This window comes from Scyliorhinus canicula, chromosome 4, assembly GCF_902713615.1.
Source record: "Scyliorhinus canicula chromosome 4, sScyCan1.1, whole genome shotgun sequence".
In the NCBI taxonomy this organism is placed as follows: Eukaryota; Metazoa; Chordata; class Chondrichthyes; order Carcharhiniformes; family Scyliorhinidae; genus Scyliorhinus; species Scyliorhinus canicula.
In genome coordinates this window covers 104,231,353-104,249,981 of record NC_052149.1, presented here as the reverse complement: position 1 = coordinate 104,249,981, position 18,629 = coordinate 104,231,353, and the positions used below count along the sequence as shown (strand labels likewise).

The window sequence follows — 18,629 nt, the reverse complement described above, 5'->3', positions numbered from 1 at the left end:
TGCAGACCCAGCTTACCCAACACATCATGGTACCAGTGAGTCATGCTCGAGTTTGACGGACCTACCTTGAGATAGTCTGCCTTTGACCAGCGATCAGCCATCCGGTATTTATTTATTTATTAAAAATTTGTTTTTAGAGTGCCCAATTCATTTTTTCCAATTAAGGGGCAATTAAGTGTGATCAATCCACCTAACCTGCACGTCTTTGGACTGTGGGAGGAACGGAACACCTGGAGGAAACCCACGCAGACACGGGGAGAACGTGCAGACTCCGCACAGTGGCCCAGCGTGGAATCGAACTTGGGACCCTGGCGCTGTGAAGCCACAGTGCTAATCACTTGAGCTACCGAGTGGCCTGGTGCGACTTCAGCAAGACGTCCCAACTCCTGCATTCAATGTTCTGACCAATAACCACGACAAGTTTCAACCAGCTATCGATCAAAGAGCCAAACACCAGTTAGTTAGTTCAAGGTCAAGGGTACTTTATTTACACACAATTAGTCATGCAACATAAACACTACTAGTTAACTACACTGTTCTTAACTTCGGGCACCCGGCTTAGGTCAGAAAACAGTGGCTGCTGTTCTATTCTGGATCTCTCGGGTTCGAAGGAGTAACTGCTGCTCAGCTGGGCTCATCCGTCTGGTAGCGGGCGTTGAACTTGTACTTGCTTCTGGTGTTGCTACACTTGGCGATGGCCGTGACTGGGGTACCAGGACCAAGAGAGAGCGAATATATGGCAAACTCTTCTTCTTATAATCGGGGGGTTTTCGCGCTCTTTGGGGCGGTCCTTCGATTTGGGCCTTACTGATTGGGTGATCCCTGATCACTCTGTTCGATTCCTTAGTCAATAAGTGGGCAGGGATCTGGATGGCTGGGCGTGTCCCAAGCAGTCATTGACCCCGTTATTTGCGTTTCCCTTGAACAGGGAGTGGCGCCGAAATGTCTGGGACTGTACCGATTGCTTGAGCACCAGTCCTATGTCTTGGTGAAGATGGGCCATCAAATGCTAATCGGCCCCATTAAAATACTAATTGACAGAGTTTCGATACCGTCTGGACTTCTTGCTTACGAATATGCATTTCAGGCTCTGAGCCTGCCTGAGTCTTGGCTTGTCCATTTTACCCGCCAGGCTTTGCGTGTTTCTCTGTACCTAGTTGGAAGTGGCCATCCCAGATGGCCACAACATCCTGGTGCCATGGGATGGAAGGAGGAGACCATGAGACGTCACTAAGAAGGCATGGATCAAGGCGGCAGCAGAGGTCAACGACCATGGCCTTGTCCGGAGAACCTGGGTGCACTGCCAGAAAATCTTCAGCCACCTTCGGCATGGGTGAGTGATAAGTGGACATTGTGCTGAATGAGGCACTGAGGGTGCCCATTGATTGTTGAGAACAAGTGTGTGAATTGCAGATAGCCACAGAGCACACGTGTGCTGGTGCATCTCAAGGCTGGAGAGATGAATCGGAAGCCTTTGGCCCATCAAAGGTTCAGTCCAAAGGGGTGGTAACATGCTCAACCCTCACAGAGGTATTTTGAGTTGGGGGGTGCAGCATGGTCAAGGATTGCAGATGAAGGTTTCAGCACTCAATGGATCTCTGCCCTGACTTGCAGGAGAAATCAAGCCACAACAATTGTGAGCGATCTGCCACTGATGAGATGCCAATCCTGGCGATCCTGACCAGCCAGGAGCTGGGGAATCATGCAACACAAAAGCGAGTGAGGAGACAGGTCATCAAGTCGTGGAGAGGCTGGTGTTTCTGAAGAGCATAAAAGCCCAGTGGGCAGCGGTGTGACAGATTCAGGCTGAAAGTGATGAATGAGTGTTTCATCCATCAGAACGACCTGTCCATTGAGACACCCAACCTGTCCATTGAGACAGCTCAATGTAACTGAGACAAATCACGATGAGCAGCATGTGCTGAGAATTTAATCTGTGTGATATGAGTCATGTATGTTATCCATTGTTTTTATCCCTCAGGAGAACAGTCCAAAATAGCCAGCCAGGACTCAATGACCCTCCCTTGACACCCGAGACATTGAGGAATGCACCTGTGGCACACTATATCTCAGCATCAACGCACATACTGGTATGCTAATGGCGTGACCATGTCCAATGACTTGTTAGGGCACAGCAGTTAGGGTACATCACACCCGCTGAGGAAGATAGTGGAGGCCCAGTGCGGCAGCTGTCAGTGGACAGCTGGAGACAAGGAACATGCTGAATCTAAGGAAGATGATGAGCCTCTGGAGTCATCCACAAGGCGGAAAATGCTGAATATGCAGCGGGGTCTGCGGGGAGATCTAGCGGAGATCCCTAAGGGTTTGCATGCCATGGTGTCTGTCATGGAGGAGTCCTTGCGGAGTATGAGTGCTGTGGTGACCTTGAGCTCTGAGTGCACAGCCTCATCCATTAAGAGAGTGGTGATCCGCACGGAGAGGCAGCTCCAGGAGCACAATGACACGATACTGGGATTGAGCAGAGACCTGCAAGCCCTCACACAGGCACTAACTTCAGGAGGTCAATGTCTTTGTGGGAGGAGCCGACAACCAGTGTTACCGATGGCCGTCCATCCTTCATTATTGAGCAGGGGGTAAGAACCAGAATGGTGGATGCGGTGACTGTCATCTCTGTGGACTCTTCTCAAGGAGCCCAGGTGGGGACAGCAACTCCTTTGTCTCTCTGCCAGTTGCCTCTCCATCCTCCGAGTACATGGTGACTTATATAGAATTTACAGTGCAGAAGGAGGCCATTCGGCCCATCGAGTCTGCACCGGCTCTTGGAAAGAGCACCCTACCCAAGTTCAACACCTCCACACTATCCCAATAACCCAGTAACCCCACCCAACACTAAGGGCAATTTTGGACACTAAGGGCAATTTATCATGGCCAATCCACCTAACCTGCACATCTTTGGACTGTGGGAGGAAACCGGAGCACCCGGAGGAAACCCACGCACACACAGGGAGGATGTGCAGACTCCGCACAGACAGTGACCCAAGCCGGAATCGAACCTGGGACCCTGGAGCTGTGAAGCCATTGTGCTATCCACAATGCTACCGTGCTGCCCGTGACTAAGGATTGACGTCGATGTTGCTGGTTGATCCCTCTCAGGCACTGCCTGCTCAGGTCCCGCCAGAGGACGGCCTCAAAGTCATCTGCACCAATAGGACAATGAAATCATCAACCTGCCTTGAGTGCCACTGTTAGCAAGTAGGGGGAGGCGGGGGAGAGCGTTTACCTAAAAGTAGCACCCGCAAACGAGAACGCAAGTCACAAACAGGGGTCCACACTGGATGCTATTGTTTTCTCTCATTTGAAAAACTATGTCAATGATCTGGATGGATTTCATAGAACTCCTACAGTCCAGGAGGAGGCCATTTGGCCCATCGAGTCTGCACCGACCCTTCAAATGTGCACTCCACCCATTTCCACCCCACCCTATCCCCAACCTAACCTGCACATCCTTGGACACTAAGGGGAAATTTAGCATGGCCAATTCACCTAACTTGTACATCTTTGGACTGCGGGAAGAAACCAGAGCACCCGGAGGAGCCCACGCAGGCATGAGGAGAATGTACAAACTTCACACAGTCACCCAAGGCCGGAATTGAGCCCGGGTCCCTGCAGCTGTGAGGCAGCCATTCTTACCACTGAGCCACCGCACCACCCCAAAGTGCATTGATTTGTTTCATGTTAATTTTCTCACCATAATTAATGTTTGCAATCAAGCCACAAATGTCCTACGTGCTGCACTGGTGTCATATAACATAATAAGAACATAAGAACTAGGAGCAGGGGTAGGCCATCTGGCCCTTCAAGCCTGTTTCGTCATTCAATAAGATCATGGCTGATCTTGTGTGGACTCAGCTCCACTTTCCCGTCCGAACACCATAACCCGTTATTCTTCAAAAAACTATCTATCTTTATCTCGAAAACATTTAATGAAGGAGCCTGAACTGCTTCACTGGGCAGGGAATTCCTTTTTTAAAAATATTTTGATTGCAGTATTTGTAAAATTTTATAACAATAACAAAAATAAGAATAGTAAACATTGAACATTAACATGGTGAAAAAAGACATTTCCCTAATCAGCTCTATCTTCACAAACCACAAGAAATAACATAAAGTAGCACTTATACCCCCCCCCCCTCTCTGCTATTGCCGACATTTTAAATTTCTCCAAGAAAGTCGAAGAACGACTTCCACCTCCGGGAGAACCCTAGCATTGATCCTCTTAAGGCAAACCTTATTTTCTTGAGGCTGAGAAACCCAGCCATGTCATTAACCCAGGTCTCTACACTCGGGGGTTTTGAGTCCCTCCACAATAACAGGATCCGTCTCTGGGCTACCAGGGAGGCAAAGGCCAGGACGTCGGCCTCTTTCACTCCCTGAACTCCTGGACCCTCTGACACTTCAAAGATCGCCACCTCTGGACTCGGCACCACCCGCGTACCCAGCACCTTGGACATTGCCTTGGCAAATCCCTGCCAGAACCCTCCAAGCTTTGGGCATGCCCAAAACATATGGACATGGTTTGCTGGGCTTCCCGCACACCGCGTACATCTGTCTTCTACCCTGAAAAACTTGCTCATCCTCGCCGCCGTCATGTGTGTCCCGTGGGCCACCTTAAACTGGATTAGACTGAGCCTAGCACATGATGAGGAGGAATTGACCCTACTTAGTGCTTCTGCCCACAGACCCGGCTCTAACTCTCCTCCTCCCATTTGCCTTTAAGCTCCTCCACTGGGGTTTCCTCCACCTCCAACAGCTCCTGACACCTTCCCCACCCCCACCCAGGTAACGGAAACTACTCTATTTTGTATCCCCCGTGGCGGCAGGAGCGGGAAGGCCACCACTTGTTTCCTCAGGAAGGCCCGCACTAGCAAATATCTAAAGTCGTTCCCTGGCGGCAGATAAATTTGTCCTCCAGCGCCTGCAGGCTGGGAAAGCTCCCATCGATAAACAGATCACCCACCCTTTCGATACCTGCCCTCTGCCAGCTCTGGAACTCGCCATCCATCCTACCCGGTAGAAACCTGTGGTTATTACATATCGGGGTCCAGACCGACGCGCCTTCCACCCTCTTGTGTCTCCTCCACTGCCCCCAGATCTTCAGTGCCGCCCCCACCATCGGGCTTGTGGAGTAACGGGCCGGCGAGAATGGCAGAGGTGCCGTTACCAGCGCTTCCAAACTGGTGCCTTTACATGACACCGCGTTCAACCGCTCCCATGCCAACCCCTCCCCCAAGACTCACTTCCTAATCATGGCTATATTGGCCGCCCAGTAGTAGTTGCAAAAGTTCAGCAACGCCAGCCCACCCTCCCCCCGACTGCATTCCAGCAACACTCTCTTTACTCGCGGGGTCTTATTCGCCCACACAAATCCCGAGTTGATCTTATTCACCCACCGGAAAAAGGGCTTAGGGATGAAGATGGGAAGGCACTGAAATACAAATAGACATCTAGGGAGGACCGTCATTTTCACGGTCTGTACCCTCCCCGCCAGTGACAGCGGGAGCATGTCCCATCTTTTAAAGTCCCCTTCCATTTGTTCCACCAGCTGAGTCAAACTAAGCTTATGCAACGAATCCCACTTCCGAGCCACCTGTATTCCCAGGTAGCGAAAGCTCTTCTCTACCCTCCTAAGCGGCAGCTCACGCAGTCTCTTCTCCGCCCTTTAGCCTGGATCACAAACAACTTGCTCTTCCCCACATTCAGTTTGTACCCTGAAAAACTGCCAAATTCCTTCAAGATCCGCATGGCCTCCCCATCTCCTCCAGTGGGTCCGAAATATACAGGAGGAGATCATCTGCATAGAGCGAGACCCGGTGCTCCACCCACCGCCCCCCGAACCAGCCCCTGCCAGTTCCTTGAGGCTCTCAACGCCATGGCCAGCGGCTCAATGGTGACAGCAAATAATAGCGGGGAGAGGGGGCACCCTTGCCTCGTTCCCCGGTGCAATTTAAAATACCCCAAACTAAGCCAGTTCGTGCGCACGTTTGCCACAGGTGCCTGGTACAGCAATCGCAACCACCGAATAAAGTCCTCACCAAACCCAAACCTACCCAGTGCCTCCCACAGGTACTCCCACTCCACCCGATCGAAAGCTTTCTCTGCATCCATTGCTGCCACAACCTCTGCTTCCCCTCCTTCCGAGAGCATCATAACAATATTGAAAAGCCTCCGCGCATTAGCATTAAGTTGCCTGCCCTTAACAAATCCAGTCTGGTCTACCCCTATCATCCCTGGGACACAATCCTCTATCTTTGTGGCCAAGATCTTAGCCAATAGCTTGGCATCCACATTTAGAAGCGAGATTGGCCTGTAAGACCCACACTGTTCAGAGTCCTTCTCCCGTTAAAGAATGAGTGAGATCGAGGCCTAAAACATTGTAGGGGGGAGGATTCCCTTCTCTCTCGCCTCATTAAAGGTCCTCATTAGCAGTGGGCTCAATGTCTCTGAAAATTTCTTTTAAAATTCCACCGGAAAGCCATCCGGTCCCGGAGCTTTGCCCGACTGCATGCCCTCAAGCCCCTTAATAATTTCTTCTATCTCGATCGGGGCCCCCAGCCCCTCCACCAGGCCCTCCTCCACCCTCGGGAACCTCAACTGGTCCAGAAATTGCCTCATCCCTTGCGCTCCGGTCAGGGGTTCCGACTCATATAATTTGCTGTAGAATTTCTTAAAAACTTAATTCACCCCCCCCCGGGTCCAAGACCAAATTACCCTCCTTATTCTTTACCCCACCAATCTCCCTAGCTGCCTCTCCCTAAGCTGGTGCGCCAGCATCCTGCTCGCTTTCTCCCCATACTCATAGACCTCCCCCTTAGCCTTTCTCAGCTGTTCTACCGCTTTCCCTGTGGTCAGCAATTCAAACTCTGTCTGTAGCTTATGGCGCTCCCTCAGGAGCCCTGCGTCCGGGGTCTCCGCATAACTCCTATCCACCCGAAGTATCTCCTCCACTAATCTCTCCCTCTCCACCCTTTCCCTCTTTTCGCTATGAGACCGGATCGATATTAGTTCCCCACCTAGTGATTCTGCTCTGCACACCTTCCAGCCAGCGCCAGTACATCCTTTCTCAGGTAAGGAGACCAAAACTGAACACAATACTCCAGGTGTAGCCTCACTAACGCCTTATACAATTGCAGCATAACCTCCCTAGTCTTAAACTCCATCCCTCTAGGACAAAACTCCATTTGCCTTCTTAATCACCTGTTGCATCTGTAAACCAACTTTTTGTGACTCATGCACTATGACACCCAGGCCCCTCTGCACAGCAACATGTTTTAATATTTTATCATTTAAATAATAATCCCTTTTGCTGTTATTCCTACTAAAATGGATAACCTCACATTTGTCAACATTGAATTCCATCTGCCAGACCCTAGCCCATTCGCTTAAACTATCCAAATCCCTCTGCAGACTTCCAGTATCCTCTGCACTTTTTGCTTTACCACTCATCTTAAAACTTGGACACAGTGCACTTGGTCCCCAACTCCAAATCATCTATGTAAATTGTGAAAAATTGTGGGCCCAACACTGATCCCTGAGGGACACCACGAACTACTGATTGCCAACCAGAGAAACACCCATTAATCCCACTCTTTGCTTTCTATTAATTAACCAATCCTCTATCCATGCTACTACTTTACCCTTAATGCCATGCATCTTTAATCTTATAGAATCATAGAATTTACAGTGCAGAAGGAGGCCATTCAGCCCATCGAGTCTGCACCGGCTCTTGGAAAGAGCACCCTACCCAAGGTCAACAACTCCACCCTATCCCCATAACCCAGTAACCCCACCCAACACTAAGGGCAATTTTGGACACTAAGGGCAATTTATCATGGCCAATCCACCTAACCTGCACATCTTTGGACTGTGGGAGGAAACCGGAGCACCCGGAGGAAACCCACGCACACACGGGGAGGATGTGCAGACTCCGCACAGACAGTGACCCAAGCCGGAATCGAACCTGGGACCCTGGAGCTGTGAAGCGATTGTGCTATCCACAATGCTACCGTGCTGCCCCGTTATGCAGCAATCTTTTGTGTGGCACCTCGTCAAAAGCTTTCTGGAAATCCAGATATACCACATCCATTGGCTCCTTGTTGTCTGTCGCACTGATAATGTCCTCAAAAAGTTCCACTAAATTAGTTCAGCAAGACATACCCTTTATGAGCCCATGCTGTGCCTGTCCAATGGGACAATTTCCATCCAGATGTCTCGCTATTTCTTCTTTGATGATAGCTTCCAGCATCTTCCCTACTACCGAAGTGAAGCTAACTGGGCTATAATTGCTTTCTGCCTACCTCCTTTTTTAAACAGTGGTGTCATATTTGCTAATTTCCAATCCACCGGGACCTTCATCATTGCCTGTTGACAGAGGTCCGGGATGCCAAATATTATTTCAAAGGGAATGGGCTCATGGAAAGGATGAGTGTTATCTGTTTGGAATTGGTTTGGAGGAAGGCAGGACGTGCCAGTCTACCTGAAGAACCTCTGAACCAGGGTGTCCCTGCGCCCCTGAAGGTTCCTAATTGCATCCTCTTCGTCAGTGTCCATGTCTGAGGCAGATATTGCAGCATCCTCATCCTCCAGCAAAAGAGGCTCCCCCTGAGAGCTCGAGATTGTGAAAAGCACAGTAGACACCTACTATGATTTTTGCTCAGGCAGAAACTGCAGCGGTGACCCCAGATAAGTTGAGGCATCTGAATGTTATATTCAGCAGCCCAATGGTCCTTATGGATACGTGGCGGTAGTTGTAACTGTGCTCAGCGTCTGTCTTCGGGCACCTGATTGATGCCCTCAGCCACCTTTTCAGCAGGTACCACTTATGGCCAATCACTCACCCGTTGAGATGAGCTGGAGCAGCAAAGAGCCCGGGCATCTAGGAGTGGTGGAGAATGTGAGAATTGTGTGATCTGCCTGAGTACCTTGTGCACACCTGCAGAATTTAGGTCCTGTTCACAAAGGCACCCGGTTGGCCATTCTCCTCGTCTCCTGCAACCCGCCCTCTTTCATCCCCCAGTGCCCATTCACTCCCAAATCATCCCCATACTCACATTCATCTCCCCATTAATTCCCCCAATTCATCCCCATCCAACCCACCCCCATTCACCCCTCCATCATCCCCCAATCACCCGCCATTTATCCCTCATAAATCCCCACATTCTTCCCTCATAAATCCCCCACATTCTTCCCTCATCCCCCCCCCCCCCCCCCCCAAACAATCTGCCATTTATCGCAACCATCCTTCGACCCCCACCCTCCTTACCCCCTGTTACCATGGAGATGGGGCGGGCTTTGTGCAGTTCTCGCGAGCTGAGGCCGCTCTCGCTTCCTGCGGCCTGGGGCCCGGTGAAGAGGGTTCGCGGCATCGGGAAGGAAACTTCTGGGCGGACGAGATACCATAACCCGTGGCTGGGGGCTGGGAGATACCCGCTGGCCGGCAGGGCCGACCCCCCCTCCCCTCTGTCGGAGGTGTTTGGTTGGAGCGGAGGCGGCGGGAGGTAAGGATGGGAGATGGTTGGGGAGGGGGCATCCTGCAGAGAGCACAAGACTTCTTCCCACCATAGAGAGCTCCGACCCGGGGGTGGGAGTGGGAGTGCAGAGACCCCACACTCCCCCCCCCCCCCCCCTCCCCCTTCCTGGGGGTGCAGAGACCTCCACATACCCCACCCCTTTCCTGGGGTGCAGAGACCTCCGCATCCCCCCCTCCCCTTCCACGGAGGGCACAGAGACCCCCACACCCCCCCCCCCTTTCCTGGGGGAAGGGAGGTGAGATGTGGAGGTCTCTGTACCCCCAGGGAAGGGGAGTGGGATGTGGAGGTCTCTGCACCCGCAGGGAAGGGGATGGGGGATGTGGAGGTCTCTGCACCCCTCTTTCCTGGGGGTGCAGAGACCTCCACATACCCCACCCCTTTCCTGGGGGTGCAGAGACCTCCACATCCCACTCCCCTTCCCTGGGGGTACAGAGACCTCCACATCTCACCCCTCTTCCCCAGGGGTGCAGAGACCTCCACACCCCCCCCCCTTCCCCGGGGGTGCAGAGACCTCCACACCCCCCCCCCCTTCCCCGGGGGTGCAGAGACCTCCACACCCCCCCCCCCCTTCCCCGGGGGTGCAGAGACCTCCACATCCCTGCCCCCTTCCCCGGGGGTGCAGCGTCCTCCACATCCCTCCCCCCTTCCCTGGGGGTGCGGAGACCTCCACATCCCCCTTCCCCGGGGCCACATAGACCTCCACACACTCCCTTCCCCGGGGGTGCTGAGACCCCCACATCCCCCACCCCTTCCCTGGGGATGCAGAGACCCCTACATTCCCCACCCCCTTCCCTGGGGGAGCAGAGACCTCCACATCCCCCCACCCCCTTCCCCGAGGGCACAGAGACCTCCACAACCCCCCACCCCCTTCCCCGGGGGTGCCGAGACCGCTACACCCCCTGCATATGTTTTAATGCAAGAAGTATAACAGGTAAGGCAGATGAATTTAGAGCTTGGATTAGTACTTGGAACTATGATGATGTTGCCATTACCGAGACCTGGTTGAGGGAAGGATGGGATTGGCAGCTAAACGTTCCAGGATTTAGATGTTTCAGGCAGGATGGAGGGGAGGAGGAGTTGCGCTACTGGTTAGAGAGAATATCACAGCTGCACTGTGGGAGGACACCTCAGAGGGCAGCGAGGCTATAAGGGTAGAGATCAGGAATAAGAAGGGTGCAGTCACAATGCTGGGGGTTTACTACAGGCCACCCAACAGCCAGCGGGGGATAGAGGAGCAGATAGGTAGACAGATTTTGGAAAGGAGTAAAAGCAACAGGGTTGTTGTGATGGGAGACTTTAACTTCCCCAATATTGACTGGGACTCAGTGCTAGGGGCTTGGACAGGGCGGAGTTTGTAAGGAGCATCAAGGAGGGCTTCTTAAAACTATATGTAGATAATCCAACTAGGGAAGGGGCTATACTGGACCTGGTATTGGGGAATGAGCCCGGCCAGGTGGTAGAAGTTTCAGTAGGGGAGCATTTTGGGAACAGTGACCACAATTCAGTAAGTTTTAAACTGCTGGTGGACAAGGATGAGAGTGGTCCTAGGGTGAATGTGCTAAATTGAGAGAAGGCTAATTATAACAATATTAGGCAGGAACTGAAGAACCGAGATTGGGGGCGGATGTTTGAGGGTAAATCAACATCTGACATGTGGGAGGCTTTCAAACGTCAGTTGAAAGGAATTCAGGACCGGCATGTTCTTGTGCGGAAGAAGGATAAATACGGCAAATTTTGCGAACCTTGGATAACAAAAGATATTGTAGGCCTCGTCAAAAACAAAAAGGAGGGATTTGTCAGGGCTAGAAGGCTGGGAACAGACAAAGCCTGTGTGGAATACAAGGAAAGTAGGAAGGAACTTAAGCAAGGAGTCATGAAGGCTAAAAGGGGTCCCGAAAAGTCATTGTCAAATAGGGTTAAGGAAAATCCCAAGGCTTTTTACACTTACATAAAAAGCAAAAAGGTAGCCAGGTAAAGGGTTGGCCCACTGAAGGACAGGCGAGCGAAGCTATGTGTGGAGCCCGAGGAAATAGGTGAGGTACTAAATGAATACTTTGCATCAGTATTCACCAAAGAGAAGGCATTGGTGAATGTTGAGTCTAGAGAAAGGTGTGTAGATAGCCTGGGTCACATTGAGATCCAAAAAGACGAGATGTTGGGTGTCTTGAAAAACATTAAGGTAGATAAGTCCCCAGGGCCTGATGGGATCTACCCCAGAATACTGAAGGAGGCTAGAGAGGAAATTGCTTGGGCCTTGACAGAAATCTTTGGATCCTCACTGTCTTCAGGTGATGTCCCGGAGGACTGGAGAATAGCCACTGTTGTTCCTTTGTTTAAGAAGGGTAGCAAGGATAATCCAGGGAACTACAGGTCGGTGAGCCTTACGTCAGTGGTAGGGAAATTACTGGAGAGAATTCTTTGGAAGCAAATGGACGTATTGGCGAGAGGCAGCACGGCTTTGTGAAGGGGAGGTCATGTCTCACTAACTTGATAGAGTTTTTTGAGGAGGCCACAAAGGTGATTGATGCAGGTAGGGCAGTGGTTGTTGTCTATATGGACTTCAGTAAGGCCTTTGACAAGATCCCTCATGGCAGACTGGTACAAAAGATGAAGTCACACGGGATCAAAGGTGAGCTGGCAAGATGGATACAGAACTAGCTAGGTCATAGAAGGCAGAGAGTAGCAATGGAAGGGTGCTTTTCTAATTGGAGGGCTGTAACTAGTGGTGTTCTGCAGGGACCAGTGCTGGGACCTTTGCTGTTCGTAGTATATATAAATGATTTGGAGGAAAATGTAACTGGTCTGATTAGTAAGTTTGAGGACGACACAAAGGTTGGTGGAATTGCGGATAGTGATGAGGACTGTCAGAGGATACAACAGGATTTAGATCGTTTGGAGACATGGGCGGAGAGATGGCAGATGAAGTTTAATCCAGACAAATGTGAGGTAATGCATTTTGGAAGGTCTAATGCAGGTAGAGAATATACAGTGAATGGTAGAACTCTCAAGAGTATTGACAGTCAGAGAGATCTAGGTGTACAGGTCCACAGGTCACTGAAAGGGGCAACACAGGTGGAGAAGGTTGTCAAGAAAGCATACGGCATGCTTGCCTTCATTGGCCGGGGCATTGAGTATATAAATTGGCAAGTCATGTTGCAGCTGTATAGAACCTTAGTTAGGCCACACTTGGAGTATAGTGTTCAATTCTGGTCGCCACACTACCAGAAGGATGTGGAGGCTTTAGAGAGGGTGCAGAAGAGATTTACCAGGATGTTGCCTGGTATGGAGGGCATTAGCTATGAGGAGAGGTTGAATAAACTTGGTTTATTCTCACTGGAACAACGGAGGTTGAGGAGCGAACTGATAGAGGTCAACAAAATTATGAGGGGCATAAACAGAGTGGATAGTCAGAGGCTTTTTCCCAGGTTAGAGGGGTCAATTACTAGGAGGCATAGGTTAAGGTACGAGGGTCAAGGTTTAGAGGAGACAGGCAAGCTTTTTACACAGAGGGTAGTGGGTGCATCTTGACAAATACATGAATAGGATGGGAGAGAGGATTACGGACCCCTGAGTTGTCGAAGATTTTAGTTTAGATGGGCAACATGGTCAGCACAGGCTTAGAGGGCTGAATGGCCTGTTCCTGTACAGCACTTTTCTTTGTGTACAGCTCAGACAGATCATTCCATGCATGAAAAGAAAATACGTAAGGCAAGCATAAAATCGCCCACCCCCATCCTCTTGGGGCACAGTGCCCTTCAATCCCCTTCCCCTTGGGGCACAGTGTCCTTCAATCCCCTTCCCCTTGGGGCACAGTGTCCTTCAAGCCCCTTCCCCTTGGGACACAGTGTCCTTCAATCCCCATCCCCTTGGAGCACAGTGTCCTTCAATCCCCTTCCCCATGGGACACAGGGTCCTTCAATCCGCTTCCCCTTGGGATACAGTGTCCTTCAATCCCCTTCCCCTTGGGGCACAGTGTCCTTCAATCCCCTTCCCCTTGGGGCACAGTGTCCTTCAATCCCCTTCCCCTTGGGGCACAGTGTCCTTCAATCCCCTTCCCCTTGGGGCACAGTGTCCTTCAATCCCCTTCCCCTTGGGGCACAGTGTCCTTCAATCCCCTTCCCCTTGGGGCACAGTGTCCTTCAATCCCCTTCCCCTTGGGGCACAGTGTCCTTCAATCCCCTTCCCCTTGGGGCACAGTGTCCTTCAATCCCCTTCCCCTTGGGGCACAGTGTCCTTCAATCCCCTTCCCCTTGGGGCACAGTGTCCTTCAATCCCCTTCCCCTTGGGGCCCTGGGACCTCCGCATCCCCACTTTAGGGCAAAGAATCCTCCATCCTCTTCCCCCTGGGTCACAGAGAGCATCGCATCCCCTTCTCAGAGATTTTCCTAACCCCCTTCCCCAGGGGGCACAGAGACCTCATATCCCATCTCGCTCCCTGTTCACTATGCCTAGGTGTCCCAAGGTTCTTTATTGTCAATTAAATATTTTTGGTCTGTAATCATTGTTATATTGTAGGAAATGCAGCAGCCAATTTGACCACAACAAGATCCCACAAGCAATATGAAGTAATGACCGGATATTTGTTGAGGGATATATACTGACCAGGACAACAGGCCAGCTTTGAAATAGTGCCATGGGTTTTTTTTGAGGGAGGTTTTGGTTTTGCCAATTTTTTTTTCCTGAAGGTGCTGACAACAAGTGGACTATGTTTTCCACATGACTATTCTTGAGCTGGTTGGCAGCTGTGTTGACTATTGGGGACAACATAGCTGAGCCTGATTTTGTTTCACCTGATCTTCACGTGTGTGCAGGTCAGCAGAGATTAGTGAATGAGTTGTAGGTTATATCTCTACCTTGTCCCCACAATGTGGAAATGCCGGCGTTGGACTGGGGTGGGCACAGTAAGAAGTCTTGCAACACCAGGTTAAAGTCCAACAGGTTTGTTTCGAATCACTAGCTTTCGGAGCACTGCTCCTTCCTCAGGTGAATGAAGAGGTAGTTCCAGAAACATATAGATAGACACAGTCAAAGATGCAATATGATACTTTGAATGCGAGTCTTTGTAGGTAATTAAGTCTACAGGTCCAGACGGTCCTAACCCCCGACCCTTCAACACCATCACAATGAATAAGGAATGCCAGGCAACAGCCTGGGGAGCCAAAAGACGGCAGAATCAGAAACAGTCTGGAGAGAAAGCTTGAGGCGATGGCGAACGTGCAAGGCAATGAGGAACCAGACACAGCCGAAGGCTGCCAGAATGTATGCTGGGCTACCCCTCCCCATAAATGAATGCAGGGACCTTCTACCACAGGAGCGCCAAGACCTCAAAGACGCTATAAAGCGGCACGGTGGCACAGTGGTTTGCACTGCTTCCTCAGCACCAGGGACCCGAGTTCAGTTACGACCTCGGGCGACTGTCCGTGTGGAGTTTGCACGTTATCCCCCTATCTGCATGGGTTTCGGTTTCCTCCCACAGTCCAAAAGATGTGCAGGTTAGGTGGATTGGATATGCTAAATTGTCCCACGATGGGGTTACGGGCATAGGGCGGGGGAGTGGGCCTGGGTAGGGTGTTCTTTGATAGGGTCGGTGCAGACTAAATGAGCCGAATGGCTTCCTTCTGCACTGTAGGAGGATTGGTTACAGGGCCTGGATACAGTGTTCTTTCAGAGGGGGGGTATAGACTCGCTGGACTGAATTGTTTCATTCTGCACTGTAGGGATTATGTGAAAATGTGCAGAATAACAAGTCACACTAGCTACAGGTTTGTAAGTGGGTGTGAGAGACTACACACCATTTATAATATAACTACAGTTAGTACATTTTCAAACTTGAACCCGAGATCCCGGTTATATTTATGTACAACTAATGATTTTTTATATACAACCAATGTAAGTATTGTCACCAATGCAGATGCCCTTGATCTTATAAATGAATGGGCCCTCCATTCATTTGTGGTGGGTTTGGGGGGGTGGAAGGATTGTTGGGTAGCCCGGGGGGTGGTAGTCTGGCATATGTTCTGGCAGCCCATCTCGTACGGGTGTGGCTGGTTCCTCATCGCCTTGTGTGTTCGCCATCCCCCTAAATCTTTCTCTCCACACTGTTAATGATTCTGCCTATCTTATCAGTAAGAGTGGCCAATCCACAGTTCTTGTAGAGACAAAGTACTGCATTCACACTGAGGACACCGTCCATTGTATTGTGAGGCACTACCACTGTGCTAAATGGGATAGATTTAGACAGGTCCGGTTACTCAAGACTGGATATCCATAAGGTGCTATGAGCCATAGCAGTTTTGTATTCTGCCACAGTTTGACCAGGCATATCCCTCACTCTCTACCATTATAATATTATCATCAAGCATTGGACCAGCGCTTGTTCAATGAGGAGTGTAACTAAGCATGTCAGGAGCAGCATCAGTCATACTGAAAGGTGCCAACCTGATAATGCAGCATCCAATCAGATGGAGCAAAGCGATCCCACAATCAACAGAGCAAATTAAAACTCCGCAGTTTTGCCTCATCCAGTCACGGCTGGTGCTCGAAAATTAAAAAAACTAAGAAGAGAAAGAGAGGGCAGCACGGTGGCCTAGTGGTTAGCACAACCGCCTCACGGTGCTGAGGTCCCAGGTTTGATCTCGGCTCTGGGTCACTGTCCGTGTGGAGTTTGCACATTCTCACCGTGTCTGCGTGGGTTTCGCCCCCACAACCCAAAAATGTGCAGAGTAGGTGGATTGGCCACACTAAATTGCCCCTTAATTGGAAAAAATAATTGGGTAATCTAAATTTTTTTAAAAAAGAAGAGAAAGAGGTTTCAAGGACAGCACCTTCCCGGTGTGTAAAAGACAAGGCTGAAGTATATGCAACCACCTTCAGCCAGTAATGCCAATTGGATGATACATCTCATTTCACTTGAGATCCCCACCATCACAGAACCAGTCTGCGGTCCATTTGATTGACTCCACATGAAAACAAGGAACAGCTGAGTAAACCGGGTATGGGTTCTGACAGCATCCCGGCTGTGGTGCTGAAGATTTGTGCTCCACAACTAGCTGTGCCTCAAGTCAAGCTGGTACAGCTACAAAAGTGGCAGCTACCTCACAAAGTAGAAAATTGCCAAGGTATGTCCTGTCAACAAAACGCAGGACCGCTCCAATCCAGCCAGTTACTGCACCATCAACCTACCCGTAATCATCACAATGGTGGAAGATGTCAGAAAACAGTGCTATCAAGTGACATCTACCAATAAATAACCTGCTCATCGAAGTTCAGTTTGAGTTCCACCTGGGCCACTCTTCTCCAGATCTTATTACAACAATGTTCAGCACTGTTCTCAACTTCTCCAATACTGAAGCAGCAAATATCAGTATGCAGCAAGATTTGGATAAGTTTCAGGTTTTTGCTAAGAAATGGCAAGTGACATTTGTACTACATGCCAGGCAATGACCATCGTCTACAAGAGAATCAAACCACTTCCGCTTGACATCCAATGACGTTACTATTGCTAAATCTCCGCAATCAACATCCTGGAGGACACCATGGAACCGAAACCTAATCAAAGCGACTATAGAAGTACTGTGGTTAAAAGAGCAAGTCAAAGGCTGGGAATTCTATGTAGAATAACTCCCTCCTTCTGACATCCCAAAAACTGTCTACCACCTACAAGGCACAAGTCAGGAGTGTGATGACGAATACTCTACTTGTCTGGATGAGTGCAGCTCCAACAAAACTCAAGAAGCTCGACATCCGCACAAACAACATCAGCTCGAGATACTTTTCTCTCCACCGTGGGACGAGGCAGGGATGTCTTATGTCCCCCTTGCTGTTTGCACTTGTGATTGAGCTGTTGGCCATCGCATTAAGAAGTTCAGGAGCATGGAAAGGAATAGTGTGGGAGGGAATAGAGCATAGGGTGTCCTTGTATGCCGACGACTTGCTGCTGTATGTGACGGAACTGAGGGTGTCGATAGGAGGGATATTGGAGCTACTGGGAGTATTTGGGTCTTTCTCAGGGTACAAGCTGAACCTGGACAAGAGTGAGTATTTTGTGGTTGGGGGGGGGGGGGGGGGGGGCTGCCATTCCGTAGGGCAGGGGCTCACTTTAGGTATCTGGGGGTGTAGGTTGCCTAGGAGTGGGGGAGGCTTCGCAGGTACAACATCACTAGTTTGGTGGGGAGAGTGAAAGCCGATCTGACAAGGTGGGATGGTCTCCCTCTGTCACTGGCGGTTCGGGTACAGCCGATTAAGATGAATGTGTTGCAGCGATTTTGTTCATTTTTCAATGCTTACCGATTTACCTGCCAAAGGCTTTTTTCAGGGAGATTAAGGGAAGGATTACCTCGTTCATATGGGGAGGGAAGGTGGCCAGAGTGAGGAAGGTGCTGCTACAGAGGAGAAGGCAGGCAGGAGGTATGGGTCTGCTAACCTGATGTACTACTACTGGGCGGCGAATGTGGAGAAGGTGCGGAGCTGGGTCATAGGGGTTGATTCCCAGTGGGTCAGAATAGAGGAGAGTTTGTGCAGGGGGTTGGGGCTGAAAGCACTAGCAACAGCGCCACTCCCGATAGCTTCGGGGAAATACTCAGGGAGTCCGGTAGTAATAGCTTCATTGAAAATCTGGAGGCAGTTTCGGCAACACTTTGGGTTGGGGGCAGGGTCAAGGGAAATGCCGATTCGGGAGAACCACAGATTTGAGCCAGGGAAGTGGGATGGAAGTTTTCGGAAATGGGAAAAGAAGGGGATTAAGATGCTAAAAGATTTGTTTCTTGGGAGTCGGTTTGCAGGATTGAGGGAGCTGGAAGTGAATTATGGGCTGGAGCAGGGAGAAATGTTTAGATACATGCAGGTTCGAAATTTTGCCAGGAAGGAAATACAGAGCTTCCCGAAGGAACAGGCCTCCACATTGCTGGAGGAGGTGCTGACGACAAGGGGACTGGAGAAGAGGGCAGTGTCAGCGGTGTACGGAGCTATTTTGGAAGAGGATAAGGCACCACTGGAAGGGATCAAAGCAAAGTGGGAGGAAGAGTTGGGAGAGGTTATAGAGGAGGGGGTCTGGTGTGATGTGCTCCGGAGTGTAAATGCGTC

At 50.5% G+C, this 18,629-nt stretch overlaps 1 protein-coding gene across 2 annotated transcripts in view; it reads left to right on the top strand.

The window, feature by feature from the left end:
* The first annotated feature begins 9,309 nt into the window (after window positions 1-9,309).
* The window catches only part of vamp4 (vesicle-associated membrane protein 4), a 120,982-nt gene continuing 111,662 nt past the window's right edge, over window positions 9,310-18,629 (top strand). For both annotated transcript variants that reach the window (XM_038794955.1, XM_038794954.1), the window contains exon 1: window positions 9,310-9,515. The gene's annotated coding sequence lies outside the window, so the exon portion shown is untranslated. The remainder of the gene's footprint in view (window positions 9,516-18,629) is intronic.